Genomic DNA, 14,469 nt, shown 5'->3' on the forward strand with positions numbered 1-14,469 from the left:
CCGGCGTATCTGAAGAAATCATCAAATCCAATGGCCAGACCCAATTTCTTGAAATTTAGGTTAAATTTGGTTCTTTCTTTGGAGCTACAGCATATTGAAGATCCAATAGCCTTCCCTTCTAATGTTTGTGACAAATGTGAAGACAGAGTAAAGCAAACTGTCTCCCATCTATTGACAGAATGTCTGGGGATGTGGCCCTTCAGACTGAAAAGATTTCAAAGATTTGTTCATGACCCGAAAACTTTGAATTCGAAACTGTTTTGGCAAAGACTTTCACAGGGCCATGACATTTTTCTTATCCATGAAGTAACAGGTCTTCTAATAGAATTCAAATTCATTGGGAATGTGAATTAGAAGACTCTTTTCTGTTGCTATAAGATCTTGGATATCTAGATATTCACACCTGTTTGGGATGATGTGGAACTGAGCCATATTATTGTTTTTTTCCTTTTCTCTTTTGGATATTTGCTCTTTTTCTCTGATGTATTAGGATTACTTCTAAATGTTACCCTAAGGAAAGAAATGTTATTGCTTAGTTGGAGTTAGTATTTCTTTTCTATTTTTGCATAATGTTCTCTGTCATTAATGTTTATTTTGTTTCTCTTTTCCTTTTCATTTTCTATTTTCTGATTCTTTTTTTCTGTATGTTGGTTTGTAAAAAGCTTATTATCTGCAGAATGTATTTTTGTGTAAAAGGTAAAAATTCTGACTAATATCACAATACATTTTTTAAAAAAAAAGTACAGGAATACTGCCGAAGCCACGGGAGCGGTACCGACGATAGGTAAGAGCCATGGCCAGGGCGCCACTGTGATTAGCAGCACCAGCCATCCTTAAACGGATGTCTCCCGCAGACCACGAGGGCCATTATTCATAGTTATGTTGTTTTTTGCAAATTTGCTTGGATTGAAAAGTGCACCTCCACAAAGGGAGCAGCAATGGGAGCTGGGAACGTATCTCGTCTCATCAGGGTAGGACTGGGCCATCAAATTGTCTCGGGCACCAACGAAAAAGTGGCCCATAGTTACAAATGGCTATTCATTCTTTTTGTGACATTGTTTGAATAGTATCCAAGAGTGAGTTTTTTGATAAAATGTGATGCAAATTGTGCATTTTAAATAATATTTACCCAGCAACAGTGGTCAAAACTGTTAGCTGCAAAGGACAGTAACACCTCAAACTGGACAACATTGGACAAAAAAGTGGCGCACTTTGATCCAAAAAACTGGCAATCACCAGCTTTTTGCATTTTTGCTTTCGGCCATAGGCCTATTGCCCTATAGGCCAGTCCGAGCCTGCCTCTCCTCCAATGCTTTTGTTTAAAAAAGCACCCATTGACAAATGGAAAAAATACATAGTGAATTGGGAAGGCAGGGCCGAAACTCATGTACACTTGGCCTAATAATTGGCCGCATGGCTGTGGTTTCGAAATGATCGGCCGCAGCCAGTACAATGACGGTGGATAGGTTTAGATAATCTTTCCAGCTACCAGTGCCCAAATTTGGTGCCCCAGGACACCACACCTGTATTTTTAGTTCCCTCTCTAAAAACAGTCACACTTTTTAATTACTATAAAATGTATTTAATTAAAAAAAGAAATCAAGCTTCTTTATTGAAGCACGCACTACTTTTCAGGAGCAACTATTTTAAAATGTATTTAATTTTAATTCTGTGTTAGGTTGCTGTGGGATCAGGGAAACTCTTACAAATTGTTTACTACGTTTCAGTGAGATAATCACTCAGTTTTCCATTTTTCATTTTCTGTCAAGAATTCGGTTTGGGAATATTCTATTTTGCATGCTTTAACTTGGGTATCTCTTTCTCTCGACTTGCTACACTGAATTGTCTAATAGTGTACATGTATTAAGAACTGTGCTACTATTTGGGCTGCCCTTTCAATTTGTGGGTGGGTTGGACTGCTGTGGGGTGAAGGTACCTTCTGAATATTTTCACCTCCGGCACAGTGCCTGATGCCACCTCTTGCCTCTTGCAAGGTGTTCACAGCTTTTTACATGGCTAATTTCAATCTTTCTCCGATGCAAAAGGTCAATAGGCTCTGCAAGCTCTCAATTTGAAATGGTAGACTGAGAAATGAGTCAGATCTTACAGTTGCCCTGGGCCGAAGGCTTTGATGGGGGTGGTGTGTGCTGTATTAATGGGAAGCATTTCTACTGTAAAAACACTTCACCAGAATAAAGCTTGAACTGTCCCACACCCCCTCCCTCATCCAAGGGCAACCTAAGACTGACTGACTGTGCAGTTTTACTTACTGTACTTGGTAGTAAAACACACCATTGAGCTCACCCTCAGTGGAGTGGAGACCACCACCTGACTTCAATGGGCTCCCCCGCAAAAAACATTATTTAACTGCAGGGGTAAAAAAGAAGACTTCCTTATATTTTGTACTTATGTGCACTGTTTATGCACTGTACAGTAATGGCGTTTAAGGTGAGTTGAGGGACCCTGATACACTGAGGATTGTGTATGCTGTAGCCTGTAGCAGTAAAAAAGCAGTCTTACATTTTTGGCAGTGTTGAAATATATTATGTACTGTGGCTGGTCAGAAGAAGGACACAGACTCTGATTTTCCATCTCACTGAAGGATATATTAAATCAAAGAGTAAACACCTATCTTTCCCTGCACTAAAGGGTTTCCCCACCCCGCACAACTAGCTAAGGTGCTCGTCAGTCGTCAGTGAGAGTCTAAACAGAATCTGTCCACCGTCCCAACTAACCTATTCTAACCCTACAACTGTAATAACAACGAAAACCAGGAGAATAACTCCCTTCTCCTGAACACTTATTTTTCACAAAGTTCATTTCAATAAACTATCCTCAAGTAATTCCTGGTGACTGTTCTTATCAAATCATACAGTTCTGTTACAGGGTTATTCAACTTCTCATTCTTCTCCTTTTATGTGGCTATTCTCTGTTTCTTTCTTTTTCTTTTGTTGACTTATTTTACTTGTAGTTATCCTTCTCTTTTTCCAATGCAACGTAATCCAGCACTTAGGTCTCTCATCTTGGCATCTCTTGTCTTTGGTATATAGTTCACAGTCTCTGGTTTCTCTTTGGCCTGGGCCCTTATTCTCAGTTTCAACCTTCACCTCAGGCCTTTCTTTTCTATAGTATTTTTCTTCTCTGATTAGACCTTCTTGGTCTGGTTTAATCTCAATACGAATATTCTAGTCTTGGGGTTTACTGCCTCTCTTACGCTGTACTATATCAAGATGTTCTCCTTAACTGCGACGAGTATAAACATTCAAGTAATTATTATCATTCACTTCATTCAATATAAATGCTTTATCTCGACTGGTACGAGTATGAGCATTCCAGTAATAATTCTCTTTCCACTTCATTCAATATCAATACTTTATTTCGACTGGGACGAGTATGAGCGTTCAGGTCATGATTTTCTGTCCCCCTACAGGTCTCCCATTTTCCCTGTTACTTTCCGTGTTCAGGGATAATGTCACTGGGTTTATTATTCGGGTGGGACCTTCTCTCCAATTTGTCAGATTGGCCTCTCGTGATTCTTCTGCTCCGTTTCCTTTGTTTTGGAACACAAGCGGGTTCCCAGGTATCTTGTCTGTCGGTAGGTTTTGTGTTGGTTCTAGCAGAGTGGTATCAGTGTTGTTCATAGGACCTCTTGTCCACCACGACCCTGTTGTGGTCACACCACCACTCCACTCTCTGGGCATTGGTTTCTCTCCTCTCTCTGGTTTCCCGAGCGTGCATATCTGGTTCTGCAGTTTGTTTCCTATCGATTACAGGATGCTGTATGTCAAGCCTTGTCTCTGTCTAAGCCAGCGAACAGCTTTGTAACTCGCTGGCTTTCTCTCTGTTTCTCCAGTATCCTCCACTTTTTTTTATCACATAGCCATGGGACTTCCAAGGCATAGTTTCATATTCCCTTTTCTCTGTTTTGCCTTCTGTACTCCTCCACAGATCTTTCTCCTCATCTTATTAAAATGTAATTCTTCCTTCGAAGGAGTAATCAGAGTTTCTTGATGACAATACACATTTTGGTATTTTGGTATTTTGGTATGTTCTTCATACATTTCTATACTGGATGTATTTGAAGAGGTACTGTTGGCAGGTTTCTTAGGGAGTTCCTGAAAGGAACGAGAGTCCTTGTCCCCAAAGGAGGAGTCTCGCTTGGCCCGACCCCTAGCGAAGGTGTTGAGGGAGGGCTCCCCTTGGGGAGAAGGGACTGCTTCCTGAGATTTGTCACAGTGTGAACAGTGCAACAGTGGTGTATTTCAGTTATGTTCTACATGGTCACATATTGTCTGAGAAGTGAGTAAGGAGAAATGGGTGTGGCATGCAAAACAGTGGACCAAGACAGGCAAGGACTTTATAGACATGCCATTCACAGAAAGCTTGAGCAGTACAACAGGATAGCATTCCACAAGGCACCTGTCTAGTAAACTACAGCTGAAGCACAAAGTGAACGTCCATATCTTTGATTGAGGAACAGGCATCTCCAAACAAGGTGCCAGTTTGATAAACATCTTTGAACAGATAATGGACACTACATCCTGCAAGAAACACTTTATCTGTGCGACGCTGGTCCCAATGTGTTATGGTTTCGTCCCCAGTAGACAAAAAAACTAAGAATAAACAGGGCAATGATCCAAAACACTCCTCTGCTGCAGGAATCCTTGGGAGCCAGTGTCTTCCTTAGGTGTGTATTCCTCCTGAGTAGCTGGGCCTGAATCTGATTGAAATTGGAATATTTGAAGTGGGTTAATGAACAGAAGAGGAAGCTTAAGCAACATTGATTAAATAAAACACATTTGTGATCCTGTATCAGCATATTGTATATTAATCTCACTTGGGAGGCATTTTAGGGATGGAGGAGGGGAACATGGTCAAGCTTTTGGCCATGCAAAGTTTTTCCCAAACATCATGGTGACAAGAGGGAGTTGACGGTAGGATATGGAAGAAATACCTCTGCATAGGTTCAGGTGTTCATTTCACCAAAAATAAGTCTATGGAAAGACTGGAAAGAGCCTCAGTTAAAAGGCACACACTGGGGCGGTGCAGATGGTGCTTCCGGCTTCACAGTCAATTGGAAAATTGACCGGACATGCAGGGGCGTGGAACGCCCACAGGTGCTAGGCACCTTTAGCGGGTACCGACTAGTCTTTCAAGCTGAGGTCTTGGGGCTACAGAAAACAATCACTGCATGTTAATGTCACGGACCCTTGCAAATGGGAAGTCACAAAAATACACAGTAGTGTATGCCCCATATCAAACGATTCCAGGGCCCACAGTGTAGAAAAGGAATACAAGATGGACCAGATAATGAAGCTCTGTAATAGGGAAAAAGACACATCACAGCCATTCACAGAAGGGGAGCCACATTTTAATACCCGCAGGTTCTTGGTACACAGTCCAATAAAAATCAGCCTGTATTATGGGTTGCGGATGCACTGCAATGTACTCTTGAAGGCTACCTTGAATAATATAATTTCTAGCAGTCCCTATGGTGTGAACAGGTGGGAGAGGTAGGCTTAAGAGCTAAAGGTGGGCTCCAGCTGGGGGGGTGGACTTTACAGAAAATGACAGCCTCTGGAGGTGTGGGGTAGATCATCCCTTGTCCCCTACTATTGGGTGCAGTGCCCAAAACACAATTTTTACAGTGACACTGTGATGAAAGTACACTGCTTACATTGGAACTTGTAGCATAGTACTTAGAACAGATGATACAGTAACTTACTGTAGAGCTCAGCTAGTTCACTTTAACTACTGTGGCGAACCAGAAGGAGCCAGACTTACGGAGGACATTTCAAGTGTGTTCGATAAACTAAAAAGGAAAATGCCTAACCCTACTGCTAAGAGGGATTTCCCTGCCTACAAAACTAAGTCGAGGGTGCTTGTCTAGTGTCAAAAATAAAAGGTAGTGCTCAGTCCAAACCTCTAATCGCTATCTGGCCATACCACTTTGGTAAACAACATACATTCAACCAGAGCACTATGCTTCTGGCTCAGGCTTTGTCTATGGCAGATTTTGTTATTTTATCTGTTGGGATATTAATCTCAGTTCCACATAAAATGTTCAATGTCAGTTTACCAAAGAAGACCCTTAAACTCCCCCATTTTAACTTCCTTGGGAAAAGTTGCAAGTCTTGATATAAATCAAAAGTTTGATATCCTTTTAATGGAGGCATGTTTCCTTCATCCCTTTTCCACCAGATTGGTTGCTCCCCTCTTTGCTTTTCTATTTGTTTGCTTGTTTTCACCCCCCAGGATCACTTCTATTCAGATAATGTAAAATGTCACTTCTCTGATTCTCTAGCTTGGGTGATCCTTTCAGCCATCACCAAGGTTCAGAACTCGGGTTTCTAGGGCTCTGGTAACCCATTCTGGCTTCCTGTCTCTTCCTTCCACTCACCTCCCTCTGCCATGGGCAACCCAGGTACTTCCGTTTCAGTTGGGTCTGCTCCAGTGGGATAGCGGCTCAGTGTGGTGATTTTCATTCACTCTCCTCTCTGGCTGCTCCGGTATGTCAGTGCCTTTTAACGGAGGGATGTTTCCTTCATCCTTTTTCCACCAGTTTGGTTGTTCGCTTCTTGGATTTTGTTTGTACTATGTCAGTTGTTTCAATAGGGTTCCCCTGATGCCTCTGATTTCCTATGTGGGTGATCACTTTGGCAGTGACCAATGTTCAGGACTCGGGTTTCTAGTGCTCCTGTAACTCATTCTAGCTCCCTGCTCTCTTCCTTCCTTTAGAAGCCCTCTACTCTGGGCAACTCTGGTACCTCTGTTACCGTCAGGTCTTCTCCAGCAGGATAGCATCTCAGTGTGGTGATGTTCATTCTTTCTCCTCTCCGGCTTCTCTGGTATGTTTATGGGAGGATAGATCAGGGGCAATGCGCTCGTCTTGGAAGCAAGACGACGCAGAGTAACAAAGGTTCGATCCCCGGGTCCGTGCGTAGTAAGCGCATTATAAATAACCCATTACAATTACAATGTCAGCGCATGCTCTCTGAACTCTGCGCGTCTCTACAGTCTCCTTCCTCATATTCTGAGAAGAGGATTCGTTCCTCCATATGACCCTGGTTTCGGTGTTGTTTCGCGGACCCCAGACCAACCATGGCTGCATCATGGTCATGCCACCAGGAGAGACGGTCCTTACGTCCCTTGTCGGCTGTGGCTGGTTTGCCACTCTCTGTTTTAGGATTGCCTATGCAAAGGATTATTTCTCCACCATTCAAGGTTCCTCGTCTCTTTATTTTCACTGCTGCCGTTGACCTTTGAGTTCAAGGTGCATCCAGCATTACCTGAAGCCAAAGAGGTTGAAGCAATTGTATATTATGCTATTTGTAACTTCTGTAGTGCCTATTGCCATTTGTATGGCCTGCAAGCGCTGTCACTATTTGTCAGATTCAAAACAGAAGTCTTTTCATCATCATAACTTTATTTTTACATAAGCCATAAAAGTTTACAAACCAATAACAGTTTATACATCACAAAAACAGACCCATCAAAGTCAAAGCCAGTGTATGTGGTACTAGACAATAAGGGACAGAAATGCCATGGGATGCTAAAGCGTGCATTATCTGTTTGGTCCGTATAGAACATCAGAAAAAGTTTGGGTCCAAGAGCAAGTGGAAGTCCCACTGGCCTTTGCCCCCAGGGGGATAGCATTCACACCTGTCAGTATGGACCCCTGTAACAGAGGGCCCCAGGGATGGGGTCTCATTTCTATTGCACTTTTTCCTGCTGCTTACTTGACCTGTTAGTTCTTAGGATGTCTGTGGCCATACTAACATCTCGAAATTTCAGCTCGACAAAATCACGAGACTCCTCCCCCACTTTAGAGAACCTGGTGAAGTCAACAATTTGGTCCCTTGTTACAAAATGGCACCCCTTTACAGTTTGTAACAATGGTAGACTTTTATTTATGAGTGTTTCTCTTGGATCATGCCGTTTTGATTACGGTTTGGGGACTCCATGCAGAAATATTGACCTGGTTGGGAGAGGCTTATTAAAAATGCTTGAGGGAGTTTGCGAGACTTGGATCAAGTCCTGATCCAGCATTTCTGGCAATATAGGACAGTCCAAGGGCGCCATTGATGCTGGGCCAGTTACTCTGACCCTGTTGTCATGCCTAATGATTTCATGTTTTAACTTCGAGTGATTATGCTGGACTTCTACATTATGAGATATAAGGGGACTCAATGGATTTGGGTTGCTTACGGGCCACTTCCCCCCCCCCACCCCAACTGGATAGCTGGGGTCCCCCAAACTTCATCTCCCTTCCTAGCAGCTTCCAGTAAAGTCAAGAGCAGTTTCTTGATTAGCGTGAGTTCAGTCATGACTATACTGCAGTTGATGCCACACTCCTTTCGCTCAGGGCCCACACCCTGCTTGGCTCTGGGATAATGGTGAATACATCGTTGGGGTTTATTTTCGGGGCGGGCGGTGTGCAGGACAATGGGCATGCCTTGAATAACCCTAGGTCAGATATCAACCTGCCCCTGGGCCCTGGCAGAACACAGGACCCCAGCCCCTGGTCAGACATATAAGACAGTGCTTAGAGAATGTCACTCTGCTTTGGGCTGGCCAAAGTAGAAACGGGGGTTAAGAGTGGAACACTTGGGCTATGAGTGCTGGGTGACTTTTCTGGGAATATCTGTTTGGGCTGAAGGACCTGGGTGATATGGCCTCTGACAACAGGTCCCCACCTCCCACCACATTGAGCCTCTAGACTACGATTTAACAACAGTGGGGGACCTTGATGGCCATGGTGGCATCAGGTATGGCAGATACCTTAGCTCCGTCCCCTCCACGTCCCCCTCCCCAGGTGCTAAACTAACAGAAGGACTAGGTGCACCTAAAATCAATTCAACCTCGCTGATCAGCAGGTGGGCTGCACCGAAGGAGCTAGTAGGGCCAACCAGACTGGGGGCCCCTGTGACTGCATTGACTGGGGAGAGGGACGGGGGGAACGGTGTGGTTGGGGTTAAGAGTTGTTTTTTCCTCTTCAGGAACAGTTTGAGGGGGAACAGTTTGAGTTTCAGACCCAGCTCCAATCTTGGTCCCCGTTCAAGCCCTGGTCTGGATGCCGGGGCAGGTGAAGGTGTCTCAGCAACCTGGGGGTGGGGTGGATCCAGTGAAAGTCCAGGTCCAAAGCTGAGCCCTGGTAAGAGACTACATAGGGAGGGTACACTCCCCCCAATGGGACTGCTAACCCCCTGCAGTTTGCCAACTCCTGTGCCCTTGGTCCACTACGGGCTTCGGCCCTGGTGAGGGATGCTGCAGTGTTTAAAGGAGGAGGGGGCGTGGCCTCAAACACTGGCAGCAACATTGTCCTTCAAGGCAGGGAGGAGCAAGGAGAGGTGCTCAGAAACCCTTTGTGGGTCGGCAACTCCCGTGCCCTTGTTCTCTGATGGGCTTCGACCCTGGCGGGGAATGGCGTAATGTTTAAAGGAGGAGGGGCGTGGCCTCAAATGCTGGCAGCAACAATGTCCTCCAAGCCAGGGAGGGGCAGGGAGAGGCACTCAGCAACCCCCTGCGGGTCGCCAACTGCCACGCCCTTATACCCCCGCGGGCTTCGGCCCTAGCAGGGGATGCTGCAGTGTTTAAAGCAGGAGGGGACGTGGCTTCAAATGCCAGCAGCAACAACGTCTTCCAAGGCAGGGACGAGCAACCCCCTGTGGGTCACCAACTCCTGCGCCCTTGGTCCTATACCCAAATACGCAGTGTATCCTTAATAGGGAGTTCCTTATAGGAATGGTATTCTTTGCCCGCTAGAGGGGAGTCACTTCCAGTGAGGTCCCAATCTCCCAGATCCTAGGGAAGGTCTTGCATAACGGACTCACTTTCCTACCCTCAAAAGGGGTAGCTCCCCCTGGGGAGAAGGGACGAATAGCCCAGATATGTCACACTACTGACGCCCTGACAAACCCAGTGTGTCTGGGCTTTTCCTTTAATATACATTCTCAGGAATGGAGCGGCATGTTTTTATCAGTCTGAAAGGACATTGAAATAAAATGTTTGCCATAACTGTAAGCACAACCTCGCAAACTGGGGCAGGGGGACAGACACAAGTTCAAATGCTTTCAGGGAGAACCGTACTAAGATCTCGTGGCCCCATTTATTAAAGGGTGTTTGAAACCCGTGCTCAATCCATGAGCTGCAAGTGCAACAGGAATCAGTGGCAATTGCATACTTATGAGCTGCAACGTGCTTCTATGTCACACACAGACGGCGTACTTCCTATGTGTAGGACCAGCACATTGACTTGAATAATGAAGGAAATTAAAACAATAACTGCAAGAAATACTGAACACATTCACTGGAGTCCATTTTTCAAATTATACTAGATTGTGCTGCAGCAGTAGGGCACATGAAAAAAACACATTAGATTTCGATACCAATAGTAAAATGCTATTAGACAAGTCCTCATACATGTAGGACCGGTACACTGACCTGCAAAAAAGGCAGGGAAAAAAATCATTAAAACATTACTAAAATGATGCTAGCGTGTGGCCAAGATGGCAGCGGTAAGGGAGTGTCTCTGTTAAGCTCTGTGTCAGCTGACCTGGGGAAGGGGGGGGGCAATCCCACCAGGCTTTCCCATGTTGAGAGCCCAGAGATAAAAAAGGAAAGGCTCCAGGAGACTGCAGAGGAGCAGAGATCAGTCAAGGATGGTTTGTGCCTAAGCGAGGGACAGTGACAGTTGTGGAGGAGGTGCGGAGCATGGTGGCCTGTGCAGGAGCCCCGGGTGGGTGATCGAGTAGTGGGAATGTGAGCGGGGCACTATGAGGCAACGAAAAAGGGTTAGCCACCCCCCAACCTACCCTCGTTAAGGTCAGTAGTCTGGGTGAAGTGGAGACATCAGGGGAATCCTATGGAGGACGATTCAATGCCTCAGACAAGTTAATGTCAGCCATCTTTGGTGTGGGCATGAACCGATGTTTTAACATACATATGGAAGCCAAAATGGGAGTGGCCATCTTTTATGAGGGCAAATCTGCTTAATTCTACGTAGAACAGGGCTTTGGACAAGTGCCATAACATCATGCAGTTTTGGAAGCACAAGGGTACCAGTATTTTCCAGTGAACAGTATGAACACAGAGGTAATGGACAACAGAGTTGGAGACCTTCAAATTGTTGTTTATTTACTTGAAAATCAAAGGCACGAGTATACTATCTCCAACCTTGTGTGCCTTATAATTCTGGCAGAAAGAGGGGGAACTTGTCATCTTGGAAGGCTAGGAGAAAGGAGAAAAGACTGGATGCTGACTTTTTTGCACCTTGTCTAGGCAGCCAGGTCTCAGTTTCGACACTCCTCACCATCCCGGCTTCAAGCCCGAGTCTGGATGCCGGGGGCAGGTGAAGGTGTCTCAGCATAGTCTCGGTGGGTGGTGGCAACATAGTGGCTCGAGATCAGAATAGAGGGCCAGCTCAACCCTTGCAAGCTTGTATCAAGGCTGGAAAATATGTTACACCAGCAATGCTCACAAATAACCACAATGGTAAAACAGATGGGGATGGAGATGGAGGCTGTTATTAGGGGGAACAACATTTTAGAAACCAGGCTTGAATACCTGGAAAACATAAGGCGAGCTAAGCAAGTTACAATCTTTGGCCTTCCGTCCAGTGCAGAAGGGGATAACACAATTGCTTTTTTGTCTACGTTGCTTCCAGACCTAATAGATCTGGAGATAGAGGAAGACCCCATATATCAAGAAATGCTACATAATTAAGAGGTGCCCGCCCATATGAAGCTGTGAGAATCCACATTCGGACCAACACTAATTGTCAAGCTGTTAGACATTAGGGACAAACAGAGGATCCTGAAAGCAGCTACAACAAACGACAATCTTAAATACTGGCAACAAAAGATCCAAATCTTTTCTGACCTTGCACCAGAGACAGAAAAGAGGAGGAAGACACTCAACATGCTTGAAAAAGCTGTTGTAGCCATTGGTGTAAAGGCAGGGTTGCACAGACCAGCTAGGCTGAAGGTTGCGTGTAAAGATAAAGAATACATTTCCTGGGACACTGAGAAAGCCGAAGACCTGTTAAAATCTATCCATCAGAAACCTGCATCTGTGGAAGATTAGAGACGAGTGGACTTGTGACCAGTTGATGCTTATTTTAAATTGGTTTGTTTGAAAACTGAGTGATATGATCCTATTCTTCAAAGATATATATCTGTTGGCCATGGGCATATAGGTTCACAGAGTTTGGGTGTCGGGGCTACAAAGAGTGGACATTTTGCTCGCATATCTTTTATCCCCATAATGGAAATCGTTTACTTGGTTTACTTGGCTGCTGGGACTGGGGGATGCTCCTCGCCACTGACACATTTAATATCTGTGCTGTTTTCTATTTCTATTTCACCACCCCCCTATCAGAGAGTCTCCATGAGAAAGGTGTTTTTAATTGTTCATTTTCAAATGTTCAGTTTGGTGGTCTCTCGCGTTGGGGACATTTTGCTCTTGTTTTGGTATGCACTTAAAACGGTAATAAAAATGTATATTTTTTAAAAAACATCAGTTCTAATGAAATCTTAAGATTTCTTCCCATGATGCAAGTCATCAGACAAACCCATATGAAGTTGGAGGGACGAGCACTGCGAGCATGGAGTGTTAAACCTCTAAGTGTGGCCTTCCTACATAACTACGTTCATGTCTACATCTTTGATGTCGTTATCTAGGAAGTATGAAGCACAGTCACTGACTTTCATTGTGGGGTTTAAATTGCAGTCATTACTGCTGAAATAATCCACATAGTTCTGTTGCAATAAAGGCGCCTATGGAAACATGTTATTCTAGCCAGCACCATATTGCCATTTCAACAATCATGTATGTGCGTCATTTATAAATCGCACTGTTAGTTCCTAATTTTGAAAATGACGTCCTGATGTATAGTGTGAGTTTGTAGTAGAGACACAGCTAGAGTAACCATTAATTAATTTCAGAGTACATCTTTCAGTTTGAGTGAATATCTCTTTGGTATGGTACACAGTTAAGCTCAAAATAGCCACAAAGTGAATTCAAGGATGAATATACATAAAAGAACGGCCTTTCGAACAATGCTTCTCTTCGTGGTAAAACTTGATGGCCTGGTCATTGTTATATACATTTGTGCATTTTAGGGACTATGTAAAGGCAGGGAGTACTGGGAAAAGGTATTGGAACAGAATATACTTTCTCTATTAAGTAAAGTGAAGGGAAATGAAAAGACAAAAACAAATAAAAGAAATTAACAAAATATAGTTTGCTCAGTAGTGTCCACCGTATTAACAAAATAACACTGGTGGAGCAAATCAAACCCTGGTGCCTACTTAGATGGAATAGTCCAGGTTTGTGGGCAGAGAGGAAAGCTCAGGGGCAACATGTTCGTCGAAGAAACAAGACAGCACAGAGCAACACAGGGTTGAATCCCGGTCCCGTTCTTGGAGACTGGTCTCCAGTATTAAGCGTCTTAATAAATTATTAATTAATGTAACCCCAATTCCCAATCTATTGTGGGTGCACCAGGTAGTAGCTCCACTTGCAGTTGATTGATGTTATAGGTAATGGTGGGGGCCAGTGGTTGAAATGCATGAAAGGCATTAGTGAAACTATGTTCCCTGCTGGCCTGCCCCGCTTCCCACACACAATACAAACCCCCAATCAAATATGCCTGCTATTTAAGGGAACGTTCAGTGTAGTGCACGTTTCTTTCTTCATCCATGTTCCAGCATGGAGGTCGCTGACCTGCCCCCCACTCCCTCTTCAGCTTGTTGAGTTGCTGAGTGCCTGCTTCACTGAGGATCACCGCCTGCATCAAAATAAACCCATCTGGGCTGCATTGTGCTTTGTGCATGTTCTATTTTAAACCACTCCACATTAAAATGGGGTGGATAACCAGAAATTGCTGCAGACCAAGGGGCGGATTTCCCCTGGTCCCCATGGACTCCACATGTGGCCAGCTACCCGCCCTTGTATTATTGCCACTGTAAAATGGCCGCCCTCTTCATCAACACCAGAGTGCCTCCAAGGGTTGCCATGGAGTGCAGCACGCCCCTGATTGGCTTTCTGTGCATCTATCTGGGCCTACCAGGAGCTGGCAGGCAAGTGAGCTGGCTGCCCCCCAGCAGCAAGGCCTGCAAAGGCCCTGTCTGGACCTGTCCTGAGCTGGAGAAAGCTCCTCTCTATGGTGCTACTCCATTATACCACCTCCAGGCAAAGCTCCGTAAAACAAACTGGCAGTGACCCCTAGATGCTCGGACCATGGAGGCACCTGTTTTCACAATGTACCAGTAAGCAACCTGGTTCGCTTAAGTTTGGCTTACACACCCCCTTATACTCTCTACCATGGACCGCCTGGTTGTTCTTGCCTCTCTTTCCCACTAGCATAACGGTATATTTCAATTTTTGTGCCAAATGAAATATGTTTCTTGGTGTGCTTTCTCAAAGTGAACGCTCTGCATTGTTAAAAATTATATAAATGTGTGCATA

The sequence above is a fragment of the Ambystoma mexicanum genome, chromosome 12, assembly GCF_040938575.1.
Source record: "Ambystoma mexicanum isolate Mex_15411 chromosome 12, UKY_AmexF1_1, whole genome shotgun sequence".
In the NCBI taxonomy this organism is placed as follows: domain Eukaryota; kingdom Metazoa; phylum Chordata; class Amphibia; order Caudata; family Ambystomatidae; genus Ambystoma; species Ambystoma mexicanum.